Raw genomic sequence first — 12,246 nt, 5'->3', positions numbered from 1 at the left:
CGAAGGCGCAAGGGCGGGAATGCGCAGGCGCGGGCCCGCCGCTGGGTTGGGGCGTGGGGAGGTGGTGCAGGTGTCCAGCTGTTTGTGTTCGGGCCCTGGAGGCGCCCTAGGGTGTGGCGTGGTGTCGTCGGCGCGCAGTAGTAACGGGGCGGGAGTCGTTTGCTGTCCCGGGGCTGAGGTGGCCAGGCCCGAGGATTGTTCCTACCCTCCTCAGGCCCTGGGGACCGCGCGCCCAGCAGGCCAGTGGCGTGTTGAATTCCGCGGCCCAACACTCCCTCAGAAACCCGAGCGGTTCCCAGTGGCGGGCCAAAGTGGCGAAGAAACGTCAACGGACTTTTTTGATTTTTCCTATTAGAACGTACATAGGCACCCCCCACCCCCAGGATTGTCTACAAGTAAGACTTAAAGTAATATCCCCAGCCATCCCTTCTGCTATGTAGCTTTCCTTTTATTTTTGGTGTTTTAGAAATGAATGCTATGTGGTTTCATATTCTCTTAGCTATTTTTGATAAAATATTTTGCATCGATAAAGTTTGAGCCTGCGCTCCCAATGTATGGATAATTTGAGAATTGCATACATGTACATTCTACTACACAGGCAAAGATAGAAATATTAGAATACTCCAAAAACTAAATATAAATAGAAACTCTGATATTATCTTCCAGCAGGTAGCCCACTGAAGAGTTCAATGCTGTCATTATGGATTGGCCAGAAGAGTAAGTGATATTTAGTGAATGTTCAGCGAATGATTGTTGACTGATTAAATAGATTGCTACATTATTGCTGGAGGTAAATAAATGAAAGATACACTCAAAACAACAGGACTAATCAGTTAAATATTAGTAGGGGTTCATTTACTGCTCACTGTAGGTAAGAGTATAATATTATACTATCTACTTTGGCTATACAGAATGTATTATACATTCACTTCCTGTTCACTTGTATTATATATTGTGAGAGTTGTGTATCCTAACCATTTTTATGGGTTTCAAGGTCAGTTTAATATTAGAAAACACTAGTGCAATGAATATAATACTGAGGGGAATATGTGGCTTTTGATACAATTGAGCAGTTTTTTTTTTAAAGATTTATTTTTATTTGAGACACAGAAATACAAACAGAGGGAGAGACAGAGACAGAAGTCTTTGATCCGCTGGTTCACTCCCCAAATGGCCACAATGGCCAGAGCTGGGCAGGTCCAAAGCCAGGAGCCAGGAGCTTCTTCCAGGTCTCTCACATGGGTACATTGGCCCAAGCAGTTGGGCCATTTTCTGCTGCTTTCCCAGCCCACAAGCAGAGAGCAGGATGGGAAGAGGAGCAGCTAGGACACAAACTGGCGCCCATAGGATGCTGGTACCACAGGTGAAAGTTTATGCCATAGCATCAGCCCAAACATTTGTTCTTAATCACTAGAAATAGAAGGGAACTTCTTTAACCTGATAGAGTCTATGAAACACACACCCACTTCCCTACAATGATACACTAGAAGCCTTCCCTGTTAGACTGGGTACAAGACAGAGATGATTCCAACTATCCTTAAATACAACAGTGGTACTGGACATTCAAATATCCCAAACAGGCATAAATGTTAGAAAGAAAGTTACAGATCTGTGATTCTTTGTGGAGTTTAGAAAGAATATCAGATTTTTTTTCAAAGTATAATAAAGTATTTCCATACCTTAGTAACAAACAGAAAATGAAAGTTTAAATTCCATTTAAAATTTGAAAATTCATAGCCTTACAGAATAGCTTAGAGGTACAAAGTTCATGGGGATAAGTCTCACAAATTTTAGTTCTCAGAGGGAAAAATAAACTGGCACATGGAGATGATCCCTTCATCAAACTGACCTGAATTCCTACATTTCAGTGTGCCAGTTTATTCCTGAATGGGAGCAATTATCTTAGCCTGAATTTGCAGAAAGGGCTATAGCTGTAGAAGGCTACTCCAACGTAGGATGTGGGCATCTTTACCATTAGGCCAAATGTCTGCCTCTTTACTTTTAAGTCTTATATCAGGTCTTTGATCTATTTTCAGTTAATTTTTCTAATGGAGTTGAATGAAGGTGGAATTTCATTGTTTTGTATGTGAATATCCACTTTTCAGGTATCATTTGATGAAAAGACCATCCTTTCTTCTACTGAGTTGGTTTAGCCTCCTTGTCAAAAATCATTTGATTGTATATGTGAGGGGTGAATTCTGAGTACTGCATTCTGTTCCTTTCATTTAAATTTTTTTTTTTTTTGCTTGTGCCAGTACCACACTGTTTTGATTATTGTTGCTTCATAGCAAGCTTTAAAATCAGGAGTTGTGCATCCTCCAGCTTTGTTCTTTTTTCAAATTTTTTCTATTTATTATTATTTGAAAGGCAGAGTTACAGGGAGGCAGAGGCAAGGAGAGAGAGGTCTTCCATCCGCTGGTTCACTTCCCAAATGGTCACAATGGCTGGAGCTAGGCCTATCTGAAGCCAGGAGCCAGGAGCTTCTTCTGGATCTCCCATGGAGGTGCAGGGGCCCAAGGACTTGGGCCGTCTTCTGCTACTTTCCCAGGCCATAGCAGAGAACTGGACCAGAAGTTGAGCAGCAGGGACTGGAACCAGCGCTCATATGGGATGCCGGCACTGCAGGTAGCGGCTTTACCCGCTATGCCACAGCTCTGGCCCTGCTCAAATTTTTTAAAATTATCTGTAGTCCCTTAAGTTCCAAATGAATTCTTGTTTCTGAAAAAAGAAAAAAAAAAAAAAAAACCTCTTGTGTTTTGACAGGAATCACATTATATCTGTACATCATTTTGAGTAGTACTGACATCTTAACACTATTATGTCTTTCAGTCCATGAGCATGGGACGTTAAGGGTGTGTTGTTTAGTTTCCACCAATTTTGTGAATTTTCCAGTTTTCTGCCAGTCATTGGTTTACAACTCAGCCTGTTAGAGTAGTCAATTTTTGTGATATCTATCTTTACAAATCAGTAGGACTCAATTTATGTCCTAACATTTGGTCTGTCTTGGAAAGTGTTGCATGAGAAATTCAATGGTATCTTTACTTTCAAGCTAACAAGATCCACACAGGAATGTGAACTAGTTTCTTAGATTAGTTTAAGAGAGTCTATGATTTTGAAACTCTATCATAGACTCTCTTAAACTAGTGTGCTTAGGTTCTCTAGAGGCAGAGATGCGGTATATATCTGAAGTAATATTCTTCAGGAAGAGGGAAAAACAAACACTTTAAGGGAATCAGAAAAGGATGAGGAATGAGAAAGAGCCAAATAAACATCAGGGCCCCTTAGTCTCATGAGGTAGAGGGGCTTGGTAGACTGTAGCAATAAATACGCAGAGCTGCCTTTGCTTGAAATGAGGGAACTGACCTCCTGCCCTTCTGCATTCATTCACTGTCTGTGTATCGTGGGTGGGGAAGACAAATGGTAACCTCCCAGGCAAGGATCTCCAGTATCCAGTGAAGGGGATAATCTCTGAACATTTGTAGCCACACTCAACAGTTCAACTGTTCTGCAACTGGTGCACCAACTACTGAGAGGATCTCTGCAGGTCACCATTAACAGCTATACACATTATATACCACCAACTGGCAACATTAGCTTACTGTACTTTTGTTATTAAATATTTATCTCATGGGATGCTTGATCTGCTTTATTCTAGTGTTTAGTCATCTCAATGGTTGTTGCTAATCTCATTTTGGTTAGACATAGAAAACAAAAATTTTACTTTTATTGACTTTAAAGCTCATTAGCCCTGCCATCTTTTTACTGTTATGGATAGCTACAGAATGGCTAGTGTGCTAACAGGATCAGTGTATTAGATTTTCACAAATATTTGGTTATAATCTATTTTTTTTGTTTCTTCATTAAATATTATGTTAGTTTTCTATCATAGCAAAACAAATTATCAAGAAATGAACCACTTATAACACCACAAGTTAAGAGTCTAACATATTTTAGCTCCAGCTTCTGTCCAGTGTTTATCAAGACTGAAATCAAGGTATTGGTCAGCTGTATCCTCATCCAGAAGCTCAACTAGGAAAATAACCACCTCCAAGCTTGCCCCAGTGGTTAGGCAAATTGAGAGACAGAGAGAGAGAGAGAGAGAGAGAGAGAGAGAGATATCTTGCATCTGCTGGTTCATTCCCCAAATGGCCACAAAAACTGGAGCTGATCCAAGCTGAAGCCAGGAGCCAACAGCTTCATTTGAGTCTCCCAGGTAGGTAGCAGGGGCCCAAGTTCTTGGCACATCTGTTGCTTTCCTGGGCACATTATAAATGGAATATGGATATGAAGTGGAACAGTTGGAATTCAAATCGGCTCACCTGATATGTGATGCATTGCAGGTAGCAGTTTAGCTTGCTATGCCCCCTGGAGTATCACCCTTTCTACTCAAAAGGAGTGTTTTTGTTTTCCAGATGTAGCGGAATATAAAATCCATCAAGAAATTGAAAGTACAGAATCCATCTGCAGTATAATAGCAAGACTAAATATATAACTGTAAATAGAGCTTTGAACAAAGAACATCAATAGATGCTAAATCTAGAGGGAAAATTATGATAAGAGTAGAAGATTGACATGGTTTCCCTACAGTTTCTTACTATTTCAAAGAGGAATGTTATAACTATACAGAGGAGAAACCATATAACATCTTGACCAAATTTTTTTAGAAAACTTTTAATAAATATAAATTTTGAAAGTACAACTTTTGGATTATAGTGGTTTCCCCCCCATAACCACCCTCCCACCTGCAAACCATCCCATCTCCTACTTCCTCTCTCATCCCATTCTTCATTAAGATTCATTTTTAATGTTGATCAAATGTTGACAGAAAATTTCTTGGAGCTGATGCTATGGTACAGCAGGTTAAAGCCACGATGTATGCACGCTGGTTCGCATCTCAGTTACTCCACTTCCAATCCAGCTCCCTGCTAATGGCCTGGGAGAGCAGCGGAGGATGGCCCAATGCCTTGGGTCCTTGCACTCCATGAGAGACTGGGAAGAAGCTCCTGTCTCCTGGCTGCAGCCTTGCCCAGCCCTGGCCATTCCAGCCATTAGGGAGTAAACCAGTGGATGGAAGATATCTCTCTTTCTCTGTCCAACTCTCACTTCAAATAAATCAATCTTCTTTTTAGAAAATTTCTTATGGGTCTCTGTTAGTTTCTCATGACCAGAAACACTTCATTTTATTCTGGATTATTATTTTGAAGATATTTTTACAGAAAACATCTTTGGAAGATAATGTCTCTCCATAGCCAAAAACAATTATGCTTACTGCCTATTATAAAAGATTTAGGTTCCCCAAGCTCTAGGTCTCTCTTTTGTAATACAACCCACTAAATGTGCAGGCATCTATCAGAGCCCATTTGATTCACCCCTTTGAAATGTCTGTGCCAGAGGAACTGATGTAAATATTCTGATTTTCATATTACTTTCAGTGCTATGAATATATTCTTTGTGTCTGACCTAGATTTCATTACCAATATCTTCTACCAGCATCAGTGAAACTGCAGTTTATTTTTTGGTCTCCTGTAATAGAGAATTCATGTCCTTCTATCTTTAAAGACTGAATGGAAGTATTTGTGTAAATGTGTCAGCTTTTTTTTTCCTAGTAGTTCTTTATCTGTCCTTTGCATTTATTTTTCTTTTATTTATTTATTTTTTTTTGAAAGAGAGAAAGACACAGAGAGATCTTCATTTTTAAAATGTATTTATGTATTTGGACAAGAAAGAAGCAGAGAGAGGGGGAAAGATGAGACAGAGATCTTTCATCCACTGGTTCACTCCCCCAAATACCTGCAGCAGCCATGACTTGGCCAAGCTGAAGCTAGGAACCTAGAATTCAATCTGAATCTCTCATATAAATGGCAACAACTGAAGTACTTGGGCCATCACTGCTGCCTCCTAGGGTGCATATTAGAAGGACTTTGGAGCTGGAAGCTGATCCAGGAGTTGAATTAAGACACTCTGATATGAGATGCAGGCATCCCAAATGGTTTCTTAATCACGGTACCAGACACCTGCCCTCATTTTCTTTTTTTTTAAAATAGATTTTCAATGCAAAAATCCTGAATCACTCACCTTTAAATGGTGGCAGTTCTATTCATTTAGTCTATAATTTGTACAAGAACAGGATAAATAATCTGATGTATTCTTCTCCTTGCATTGAGAGTTATTTTGATTATATCCTCAGAACTTCAGCTAGAAGAATGAATATTAGTTTATGATTTGGGATAAAATTAGCTGCTTATGATATAGAAAATCGCAAGCTACATATCAAGTGAAGAGAAGGGAGAACTAATATGGATTTGTTTGGCTTTGCTTCTGTTTGAGTGTTTTAGACAAAAGAATCAGCTTCCATGGATGGATATTGAGACTGAGATAACTTAATGGGATAAAAATGAGATCCATTTCACCATCTTCACCCATACTTTTCTGAGAGGAAATACTAAGTCATCAAAAAGAATCCATCGGAGGATGGCATAATTTTTCTTGGGTGATTCATACAGACTTATTTCAAGCTGAAGTTATGGTTCCTGTAATATGGACAAGCTCATGAAAAGCCAGAAGATCTTTATTTAGGAATTCCAGGATTTTTTATTTCCCAAGGAGTAGTCAAAATCACATTATTATGAAAGTTATACTTCCCTCATATTATCCTGGGTCATGTTGTCTTGGAAAGAAAATTAGTAGTCATGGTGGTGAGCTGCCCTTGTCCTTAAGGAAATGGCAGCAGCCCTTTCCTATGAAGACACCAATCTAGAATCAGTGCACTCTCTGCCCCATCTACACAACCTGACCCTATGAGGTCCTAGGCTGAAGCAAGCTCTCCAGGAAGATGGTTAGCGTTTGGGGAGCCAGAGGTCAGAAATGAGGGATGATCTACAGACTTTCCATGCTTTCTCCTTCCCTCCAGCAGGACCAAGGAAAGAATCAGATAAAGTTACAGTTCTTGTATTCCTCTGTTTGCATCTATTGGTAATGCATATTTAAAAATTGTATCAAAATAGCCACTGAAATTGTCATTGTAGCTCAATGTGTAGCCTGGAAACATAAAGTGTTGGTCTTTGAAAAAGCAATCCATCCAAATTAGGACTAAAGGGTCACTTTTCCATCCCCTGCAGCCCTCTAAGATCTAATCAGGAGACAGAAACCACAGCAGTTATTTGAGTAGAAAGAATGTCATATAAATAATGGTAATTTACATTTAAAGGTACTAACTTCCAAATGGGGAAAAAGGACTGTGAACAATCATGGAAATATATGGGGACTTAAAATTTTATGAAAAATGAATATTATGAAAACCTATGCATGTAATTCAAAAAAAAGTGTGCATCAAAATAAACTTATAGTTTAATTCTGTTTCTCAATGAACTTTTGACTGTGTAGCAATGTCAGGAGGCAAGCATTGCTCCCAATCCTGAGGGTAGAAGGTAAAAAACAGAAAACCTTAGAAACTTGGGAAAGGGGGTCTATGGTGCTAAAACCTAGGTCCCTATGGAGCAGACTTCAGCCACTTGATGCTGATGGGGGTAGTGATGTGGGCTCTGCAAGTTTGGAAAATACTGGAAACAGGATTTAGCTGCTATTACAAAAAAATATGACTGCTGCAGGGCTGAAAAAAGTGTGGCCAGAGTGATTTTCAGTAGGAACCACAAGCAGGTAGGAAGTCATCAAGAAGCAAACAGGAAGCAAGTCCTTTCTTCCTCTCCAGTGTCTACCTTTCATGGCCCCTGCTGGAAGATGCCAACCTAGAACCACTTAGTGGAGCAAAAATGTGGTCTGCAGTGCCCAGGCCACACACTATCACAAGGAGAGAAGGGGAGACTAAGGTGCAGGTAAGAAACAGTATCTGGTACAAGGATGAATAAGAGAGCAAACAGGAAACTTATCTCAATGTGTTAGTGATGCATGTAAAGGTAAATGGTGGCTTCATGGAAAACCTCACTCTCTGCTCCCACCCACTTACCCCATCAGCTCTCTTTCCTACTGACACCCCCATCCACCAAGGCACCGTTAGAGAATAATCCTCGATGCTTACCCTTTCATACCTTGTGTTCAGTTATCAACTAGACTCTGTCTCTCCCTCTCAGTGTCTGTAACTCTACCTCTCAAATAAATAAAATCTTTTAAAAGGGGGAGGGGGGGCACTGGTTCTAGTCCCAGCTGTTCCTCTTACAATCCAGCTCTCTGCTATGGCTTGGGAAAGCAGTAGAAGATGGCCCAAGTCCTTGGGCCCCTGCACCCACACGGAAGACTGGGAAGAAGCTCCTGGCTCCTGGCTTCGGATTGGCGCAGCTCCGAGTATTGTGGCCATTGAGGAGTGAACCAATGGATGGAAGACCTTTCTCTCTGTCTCTCCCTCTCACTGTCTGTAACTCTATCTCTTTTATTTAAATAAATAAAATCTTTTTAAAAATTATCAACTAGAGTCAATTCTGCCACTTAAATTAACTTCTCCACATACACTGTCACTAAACCAGTTTAGGCACACATCATTTCTGCATGTTCTAACACAACATCCTTAGCAGTGCTATTGCTCTGTGCAGTTTCATCTCCTTTTAGTCTAGTGATTCTCATCCCCAAGCAATGCAGTAGTATCATCTTAGAACCATTTAAAAATATTCCCAAGAATGTTGATTTAATTGGTTTGGGTTGTAGCCTGAGGATCAGCTTTTTTTTTTGACAGGCAGAGTTAGACAGTGAGAGAGAGAGAGACAAAAATTAATTAATTTGAAAGGCAGAGTGACAGAGAGGGAGGGATTGAGAGAGGGGAGAGAGATGTTCCATCCGTTTATTCACTTCCCAAATAACCCACAACAGCCAGGGCTGGGCCAGGTCAAAGCCAGGAGCCAGAAATTCCGCCTATGCCTGCTTTGTGAGTGGCAGGAACCCATGTACTTGGGCCATCATCCGCTACCTCCTAGAGTGTGCAGTAGCAGGAAGTTGAGTGAGAAGCAGAAGCAGTGCTCAATCCCAGGCACTCCAAAATGTGATATGGACATCCGAAGAGGCAGCTGAACATGCTGTGCCATGGTGCCCCTGAATCAGCCTTGTGTGCTGCATTCCCTGTAGTTCGAAAGTTTATCCAGCCTTGACAGCCATTATTTTAGTCTTTCTTCCATGTCAGTCTCATATCATCATTATTTTTTTGATGTGCAAATCCTATAATGTGTCAGTACACCACCCCAAATCCTCATTGATTACCCAAACCAACAGATGATGTAACTAATGGACATACTCATATTTCCTCTTAATCTGGTTCCCACATGCTTTTTTTCAGTCCTGTTAATTCTTTTCCAAACACTCTCACTGACCTGAAAAGGCCTAACCTCATTCTCAAACAGCATTGAGCTTGTTGCAATTTCCTGAACAAAGGATGCTCTGTCACTTATGCAGACACCTGTACGTGTTCTCTTCCATCCCTCCCAGAAAGACTCTCACTCAAACCACAGTGAAGTTGAATCACATAATTAAGAATACAAAATGTAATGTCAGTGTTTTAACTGTAGTGGTTTAAAGTGTTTTTGTCATCCACAGTTTTTTATTCTCCTCTAAAAACACTTGACAGTCAGATTTACAGAGGACTCTAATAAATATTTTTTTGAAAAGTGGGAGTATTTTATTAGGTAAGTGAGAGAACAAAGGAAGCAAGGAGAAAGCAACAGCAGAGCTCTCAGATCATAAGACAGGGGGAGAGGACCCCAGAACTGGCTGTCCATCATAAATATTCTCAAATATAGGTTTTTCTGAGATCAGTGGACTAGGTAAAAGTTCCAGAACTCAGGGGAAAATAAAAAATTGTTTATGCAAATAAATCAAAAGTAGTTACATAAGACAAGGTAAAATAATAAAGTTGTAGATTTCATACCTTTTGTTTAAAATATTGTAAGTTCTGTATTTGACTGTTTTCTAGGTTCAGGAAAATGTTTTCCTCTTCTCAGTGTTTTGTTCTAGTTTTGTAAATTTAATCAATTATTTAATTCATTCTTTAATTCTTCCAAAATGCAAAAAAATTTCTAAGGATTTTTGCGTTTTTGTGGCAATGTGATTATTTGCATGAGTTCAATAAGAATCTCCTCTTATCATAACAAGCTAGAGTTGACAACATTGGCATATCTGTGATAAAACATCTTTTGCTATTGTGCTTAATACAAATAGTCAGCAAATTAAAACAACACTTTCTTTGAAATGTGAATGCCAATTGTTTCAGACTTGCTAACCTTGAGAATTTTCTGTTTGGTGATTGGGTATCCTTGTTCAGTGTTTTCAACATACCAACTTGATTTGTTACGTTCTTGTAACAAATATGTCTTTTTATATATTTTCCTCTGTGAGGTTCATGGGTGATACCTGTCAGGATTCTACACAAGTGCATCTCACAGCGAGGCAGTGCTGGCCTGGCATTTGGAGAGGATGCCTTGTGACTATACAACAGATAAAGTGAAGTTTAACACTGGACTCTAGTTGCAGTTGCCTAGGGACCACTTCTAAAACTTCTTTGTTTCTTAAATGTGGCTTATGAGGTTTTTGACACTAACTCCTGGACATCAAATACTTCTCTCCTTATGAATGCCCAGATTAACAACCACGTCAAATCTGACCTGGCACCAAGGGACAAGTAGAAGCTGTCTATAAGGTGATTGATCAAGGTCAGAACTGTGGCACAGCAGGTTAAGCCACTGCCTGCAGTGCAGACATCCTGTATGGGCACTGGTTCGAGTCCCAGCTGCTCCACTTACAATCTGGCTCTTTGCTGATGCACCTGGGAAAGCACGGAAGATGGCCCAGGTCTTTGGGCCCTGTCACCAATGTGGAAAACGTGGAAGAAGCTCCTGACTCCTGGCTTTAGCCTGGCCCAGGCCCAGTTGTTGCAGCCATTTGGGAAGCGAACCAACAGATGGAAGATCGATCTCTCGATCTCTCTCTCTCTGCTTCTCCCTCTCTTTCTGTGACTCTGCCTTTCAAATAAATAAGTAAATATTTTTTTAAAATGTTAGCTGTTATTGTCCCTAGGTGGTGGGATTATATAAATCTTTTTTGTTCTCTATACTTTTCTGTAGCTTGTAGATTTTCTATAATTATATATACAAGTATTTCTAAGCAGAAAAATTACATTATAACTTATGGGAAAAAATCACTTACATATTTAAAAATCCACCAAATATATCTCCATATCTGGATTTTTTTGATTCCTGAGTTCAGATAGAAGAATTTGATTAATGAAATAGGGTAGTGAGTAATACTAACATTTGCTCTCCTCCCAAACACACAAAATGTATTTTCCCTTTGGCCACTAGATGGTAGTCTTTTCACATACATCACTCCATTTATAATGCTGATATCTTCATGAAGATTGTGCATAAATTACATGCATATTTTTATTTTTCAACTAACAAATTATAATACTGTTTATATTTAGAAGATATTTTAGTACTTGCTAATGTATTTTTTCATAATCTAAAATTTAAATCATTTTTTTCATAAACATCAAATTTATTGGTGTCATCCCTACATGTTCTATTTTCAGTTAGCTCCAATACTTAAAAGTTGGCAGAAATTTGAATTTCTCTTTGCTTTTTTCTTTAACTTTAAAAAGTTAATTTGAGAGACAGAGATTGACAAAGAGAGACCAAGCACTAACACTCATTCATTCTCCAAATGCTTGTAGCAACTAGAACTTGGCCAGAACAAACCTAGGAACTGAAAACTCAATCCATGTCTGCTACATGAGTGGCAAGGAAACAACTATTTAACCCATTACCTGTTGCCTCCCAGGATCCATGTTGTCAAGAATGTTGGAATTGGAAGCCAGAGGCAAATCTTGAACTAGGTACTCTGATATGGGAAACAGGCATCTTAATGATTAAGCCGAATGTCAGCCCCTATTTTTATTCTTTAGGCCGTGAACTTGCAGATAATACTCACAGAAAGTGCTTATTATAACTAGTGATAGTCTAACCTAATGAGATTGCCACCCTCCTAATTCTATCAATCTATCAACACTGGCAGAGACCTAAGAAAAGGCTTTCATGGGGAGTCAAAGGTTAGAGGGCAAGAGAGGAGATATTTCTGTGTCAGAATGATTCTAAATCTTGTTTGAAATAATGTATCTAGGGATATTAATGAATACATGTAAGATTTTAGAGGATAATAGATCTTTCAGTAATTTTTTTTAAATGGCTGTCACCATTCCTACCACTCTTTGCATATAGAATATACAGGGGTGGAAGAAATCTCCAGTCCTCTTTC

General features: G+C 39.5%; 1 long non-coding RNA gene across 1 annotated transcript; it reads left to right on the top strand.

Annotated features, from left to right (window-relative positions):
• Nucleotides 1-81: 81 nt before the first annotated feature.
• On the top strand, nt 82-8,367 carry LOC133761921 (uncharacterized). The gene is made up of 4 exons (XR_009866233.1): nt 82-395; nt 667-717; nt 7,709-7,832; nt 8,181-8,367. It is a non-coding gene; the product is annotated as an uncharacterized LOC133761921 (long non-coding RNA).
• The last annotated feature ends 3,879 nt before the right edge of the window (nt 8,368-12,246 follow it).

The sequence above is a fragment of the Lepus europaeus genome, chromosome 6 (assembly GCF_033115175.1).
Source record: "Lepus europaeus isolate LE1 chromosome 6, mLepTim1.pri, whole genome shotgun sequence".
NCBI classification, from domain to species: Eukaryota; Metazoa; Chordata; class Mammalia; order Lagomorpha; family Leporidae; genus Lepus; species Lepus europaeus.
This window is presented reverse-complemented; position numbering and strand designations above follow the sequence as displayed.